Below are 6,415 nucleotides of genomic sequence, written 5' to 3'. Positions count from 1 at the left end.
CACTTGCTGTGCTGTAGACTCCCTTGTTCCATCTATGCAGACAACACTATCTTGCATATATCTGGCCCTTAATTGATGTCCTCGCTGAAAACCCTTCAACAACACCAGTTTGATCTACAACAACTCATAAACTCAAGTCAAATATGCATGCTTTTCAATCAGAAATTATAGGTACCTGCCTGTCTAGCAAACATTTCCAACATAGATGGACGTGAGTATTTGTTTGGATCGTGCACTGTCTTTCCAGAACATCATCCACCTCCACTCTGAAGTCAAATCCAGAATTGGTTTATTATTTCGCCAAAAAAATCATAATTTAACCACATTGCAAAACATTGTGAAAATGACCATGCTGCAATTTCGGGACTTGATGTAACTGTATTTATGCACCACATTCCATTTATCTATAAGTAGCCTATTACCTCATGGTGATCTATCCACATTTTACATCTGTACAGTATGCATAAGTGTGGAACTTATTAACCTCTTGCTTATTCCATTGAATATCACGTATTTGTGCTTGGATTTCTTTTTTTCATCTTATTTTTTATGTTACTGAGTGTTTGCCTTACATTTGTTACGCCGTTGGTTAAAAAAAAGTGAAGAAAAGTATGGTAACGATTGTACGCCTGCTGGTGGACCTGAATGGAACTGCATACAGCAGCCATTAAGAAAGAGGACTGACTTGAGCAAAAATATCGATATGGCTTTGCGAAAACAGATTTTTCGAGTTTGTTCATTAAACAACACACGTATGTTGCATTCCATAAGGGACTTAAGACTGCAAGTGGAACATGACCGACCAAACTCCTGCTTTTTCATCAGCCTGGACGTCGAAGGTTAGTTTGGTTAGCCGGGATTGCAATTTCCAACCAAGAAAGAAACTCGAGGCCGGCGGGTGGATGGCCCACATTGCTAAAAGCAACTCGGCCTGAAACGTTCCTAAGGACGCGTGGTTGAAGCCCAAATAACCCATAGCGCTAAGAAATATACTTTCTTTACATAGGAAAGCAAGATAACGCAGTGCTGCGCTACAGATTCACGGGCGAGAAAGAGGTAGATCTGTTTTCAACCATTGTACCTGAGTCATTCCGGGGTAAAGGTGTTGCAGCGCTCCTGTCAAAGGTAAGTGGTAATGATTGTTACCGTTACAATACAGTTGTTGCCGGTTTGGCTACATTTTAAAACATCAATTATAATTATTTTCCAATAGCAATATTACTAAAAATACCTATTGTAAATTATATTTTATTGGAGAATATAAGTCATTATAAGAATGATAATGTGTGTTTTAACATGTTCGCTGTACGATTATTTGACACTAATTTTAAACTCTTACTCCCAGGCTGCCATGGAATTTCTGGTGGAAGAAAATCTGAAGGCTTATATATCCTGTTCGTATATTAAGAAATATGTTGAGGAAAACACACTGCTTGGTTATGATCATATTATATTCTGAATGCTGCCTCTATGGTGCATAGCACTTGGAATAGTATAATGTCTCCAATATACTGTATATATTTACACTGGATAATCTAACTACATAATTTCCCAAATGTGCCTTTGAACTGTGACTCCTTATTTCTTGTGTTCATGTGATAATTTCACCAAAATATTCCCCTTCCTAACTGAAATCCATTCCCTTATTGTTTGATTCAACACTTGCTATGAATGTATTTATATTGCGTTTGATTTCTTTTGGATGTCTTTGGGATATTAGAGTGTGGTTCCTGTCAAAGGTACTTGTGGGTGTGCGTACAAGCGTGTTCGCCTACTGTAGTTACAGGCTGTAAGGTTGCAGTTACAATGGTACAATGAGGTCTTATAATAACAAAATAAAATAAAAATGACTAAGGTGTAACAAAACCTAATCAAGACAGGAACAGAACAGTGTTACATAAGGAATGGAAACCAAAGGAATTACTGACAAGATACAAGAGGGAAGAAGGAACTTACATAGAGACAGTGATCAGGAACATAGGTAAGGGCCATAACAACAAACAGGTGTCCGTGCTCCAAATGAGGGAGATAAGTCGTTGGCTCTGCCGTGCCTCGACGTGACACAGTATGGATGCCAATCTATGGATGTCTATGTCATTGTAAGAATGTACTTTTCCTTCTCCATCCACATTGACTTGTTGCTGTCCTCCACATGTTGTCCATCTACATCAGCCTTTACCATAGGAAAAGTATATTATGTTTGGAGATTCCTTACTTTTTTAAATAAAATAAAACCGAATATTTTGAAAGCCCCTTTGCTATGGAAATGGTAAGATGTAAGGCTTGCAAAAGCCAATCAGACATTTTGTTACACTGGTTTATTACCCAAGCCTGTCCTGGGCTGGCTGGCTGCTATTTTGCATCATGCATACTGTATAAACCTAGCATAACAACCTTTCAAAGTTTGTCCTATAGGACTTACTATTCTACAGGAGTTACCTTACTGAGGAAAGTGTTTATAGCTACGAGACATGGCTCATGGTGTTTCTGACATTTGATGAATTAACATCCATTATATCTAATCTAACCTCAACCAGCCATTTCAAATCACATAATAAAAGCCAGTCAACACAAAATGTTCCCATATAATAAAAAATTGTGGTGCCTATAGGAATAAGACTATATTCAGATTGTACATTCAGAGGCCGAAATTAAATTAAATATCTGGTATTTAATATCACATTTATTTTCATGATTTTGCAAATATTGCTGGCTGATTCACCTGTAAAAACCACTGTGTCTGCAGCTGGTTGGAACTGCTACAGTGTTTTTACATTGCTACATGGTCTCTGTTGTACATGTTCTTTGATGAGGATGTCTTTGTTTGATAATGTAATGAATGCTATCAGTATGATGAGGGATGCTACAAACTAGCTAACCAGTGCAGGCCACAGAATGTTGAATAGCTTCCACCAAAGTTTGATAGGTAGTTACTGTTGCCTTAATGAGTTCACTTTTGAATGGTGTCTGCATGAACATTTGGGTTTGATACTCAAAACGGTTCATGTGCTGTTGAATTGTACAATATGTAACTAGGAATTCATATTTTTGGTTTTAAATGCTTGTTAAAAATAGAATTTTGTGATAACATCAATTTAACCAGAGTTCTGCTATAGATAGTTTAATATGAAGAGAAGCAAAAACATGCTATCTTCAAATCAAAGGAACATTTTCCTAAATAAGGTTGTTTTTACAAAAAAAAGTCTGGCCACTTACACTTCATAGTACTGAAAGTAGACACTACTTAATGTGATACACATGAACATTTCAAACTAGTTTTACTATATTGTCTGCTTGCCCCAATGCTTGACAAGCATCGACCCTTCTTCAACTTACTTTTTATCATGCTCCTCATGTTGTCAGACAACAACAGCAGGCTCCCAATGCAAACATAAAGCCTTGAATTAAGACTAGAAATTGACAGCTCCCTTGTGCAGCCACAGACATTGCAAACAAACACTCCTGCTTACTTAACATGTAATAGCATAAAGCTGTGAAGGCAATTGTCCAAATACGTTTGACAGGGGGTAAATGGTTGAAATATAATTACAGTTTTAAATCTAGTACAAAGAAGTCCTATATATATCTTGGAATATTCACGGAGTAAGAATAAGTTAGATAAGAATAATTGTCAATATTTCTGTTGACATGTTTGGGCTTAACAATTTTTGTTTTAAATTAGGATATTGTCTTCCAGAGGGTATTGTCTTCCAGAGGATATTGTCTTCCAGAGGAAAATTGCCACTGTTCGGTCATAATAACAATTACTATAAGGGGGATTTGCAAATTTACATAACCGTCTGACCTGTTTCAAGAACGACATAAATCATTTTTTTTTATCACATTAATGATGCAGGAAGAAAGTTTGTTGTAAAAGCTGCTGTTTCTACATTATAGACACAAATTAACTGTCAGGATGCCCATCTGTTACCCCTTTTACTGAAGCTTTCAAGTGATTTCTTAAGTAAATGGGTTTTAATTAAATGGAATGTCTAAATGACCACATTTTTCATAGCAATTCTCAAAGTTGTGGTCTGAAAATCACAAAAGACCTGCACATTTGGATATGCTGGTTTGGGAATAAACTAGTAATTCCAAATGGAATATTGTAGCTAGGAGAGAGGATATGCATCAATTCGAATGCTTATCATTGCTGCTCTCAGAATCATCACTGTGGTAGAGGTGTTAATTGAGAACACTATCTAAACTGGAACAAGGAACTCAGTAACCTTTACAATGAGACCAACCTCTTACCGATTGGATGTGTTCAGCAAAATACTATAATTTTAAGCAGTAATTTTACAGTAAAGAAATAATCAATGTGTGTGACAAAACAAACTAAAACCTGTTCTTAAAATCAACCTGTAGCAAAACATACTGTGATTATGATAACAAGGCCCCTCACAACGTTTTCATTCCGGGAGAGTTAAACTCACCTTAACTCCCTTATGAACTATAAGCACTCTTGGGTCTTTTTTGAAAATACACTTTTTGAAAATACACATATCTGACATATCTAAATGTCTAATATTTAAGTTTTCACAGACTTAGTATTTAAGTATTAAACACGTTTCACATCAGATTTGTGGTACTTACTGTGGATACTGTATGGTTCAACTGACCCATAACATAAACATTGTATAGCCAAAACAAACATAAGAGAAAGGAACTCTGGCCACACACAGGTGCTCAAGTGCAAACAAGCTAGCAAGCCAGGTAGGTAGTACTATGATCAGTCATTGTCAGCCAATTCAGCGGGTTGGAAGCCTTGCAGTACTTTGATTGGTTATTTGTGCAGGAACATATTTTTTCATTTACACTAAGTTCCACTTTGCTGAACTTTCATCCTGCCTTCTCTCTCTGCCTTCTTTCTAACTCATTGTCCTTGTATTGAAAATGAGTAGGAGTCAGAGTTTTCCTGCTTGGTATGAATTAGAATGTGTCATGGGTGTTAGAATGGTAGAATACCAGAGATATGGATCTGAAGACAGAGAACAGCATGACGATTTCAGATTTTTGTATGTCCCCACCCCCATCAAAGTTGCCTATTGCTGATTTAACCTCACAACAGACCAATTATGAGTTTGCTTGGAGCAGTTGCGACAAAGACTTGCAAGTCATTTGAGTTACAGAAACACCGTTAAGACGAGCAGTTCTGCTACATTATGGAATTAAAATATATACTGAGTCTGCCTTTCTTTGCGTTTCAATGTTTCTTTGATTGAACATGACGTGTGCTGGTATTGAATAGAAAAGATGATGGTGGAAAAATTATCAACAAAACCTGTATTGCAATTAAGTTGATGACACAGTCACACACACACACACACACACACACACAAAATCTGAGATGCTTGGGGCAAGTGAGGAGCTGGAATGTGACTCCTTTGGCAGGTCCGTTTAGGACACAGCAGCAACCTCCTGTCACCAGACAGCATTTCTTCACACTATAATCCACTGTGGTTGTTCACCAGAACACACAAGGATTTATCAAAGATAGCAGGCGGGTGTACATGATGGATCTGTTTTCTAAAGTGATCTCTAATCCCTGTGTATTTACAATGCTCCGGGTCTTATTTAACAACCAGAACAGATGTGGGGTGGAAACCAGGTCAACCTGCAAGGCATGCAGCAGGTGTCCTGGTGATGGAGTGTCTCTTTCTAGAGCCACAGATCCCACCCACATGTGGTATTGCAGGGAGACAACCAGGGATGGCCTTAGACACAGTCTACCTGTGTAAATGTAGCCCTGTATTATTTTACCAACCTTCAGAAGTGTATCTTCTGTGGAATTAGAGTTCTGGAGGTTTTTCAGAATTGTTTTCGAAATTGTTTAAAAAAATAATTTCTTACATAGACCGTTCCAAAGTTTTTGGGGTTACTTAAACATTTCCTTGTTTTTGAAAGAAAATAAGAATTTTTTTGTCCATTAAATTAACATCAAACTGATCAGAAATACACTGTATACATTGGTAATGTTGTGAATGACGATTGGAACTGGAAAACGCTGATTTATTTAAATTAGAATCTCTACATAGGCGTACAGAGGCACATTATCAGCAACCATCACTCCTGTGTTCCAATGGCACGTCGTGTTTGCTAATCCAAGTTCATCATTTTAAAATGCAAATGGATCGTTAGAAAACCTTTTTGTGATTATGTTAGCCGATTTTGTAGCCCTGCATTCTTTTGCCAACCTTCAGAACTGGATCTGGAATTAGAGCAAAAGAGATTATCCATACTGAAGGCACATCATGTTGGCGGCAATAGCTTGTGTTTCCACAGCAGCAATTTGAAGTTTCAATTATTGTGTTATTTTACCTGCAATCATGCCATCTCCAGAGCATTTTATTTTTTGCAAAGTGCTGCCTTATCAGGTGTGTGCACAGTGGTTTCATCAATGTTTCTCTATCAC

The 6,415-nt window shown here is 37.3% G+C and overlaps 1 long non-coding RNA gene across 1 annotated transcript; it reads left to right on the top strand.

Annotated features, from left to right (window-relative positions):
* Positions 1-640: 640 nt before the first annotated feature.
* Positions 641-2,633, top strand: LOC105022944. The gene is made up of 3 exons (XR_828937.3): positions 641-839; positions 1,007-1,125; positions 1,346-2,633. It is a non-coding gene; the product is annotated as an uncharacterized LOC105022944 (long non-coding RNA).
* The last annotated feature ends 3,782 nt before the right edge of the window (positions 2,634-6,415 follow it).

The sequence above is a fragment of the Esox lucius genome, chromosome 11, assembly GCF_011004845.1.
Source record: "Esox lucius isolate fEsoLuc1 chromosome 11, fEsoLuc1.pri, whole genome shotgun sequence".
Lineage (NCBI taxonomy): Eukaryota > Metazoa > Chordata > Actinopteri > Esociformes > Esocidae > Esox > Esox lucius.
Note: the sequence above shows the minus strand (reverse complement) of the source record. Positions and strands in the feature narration are given on the sequence as shown.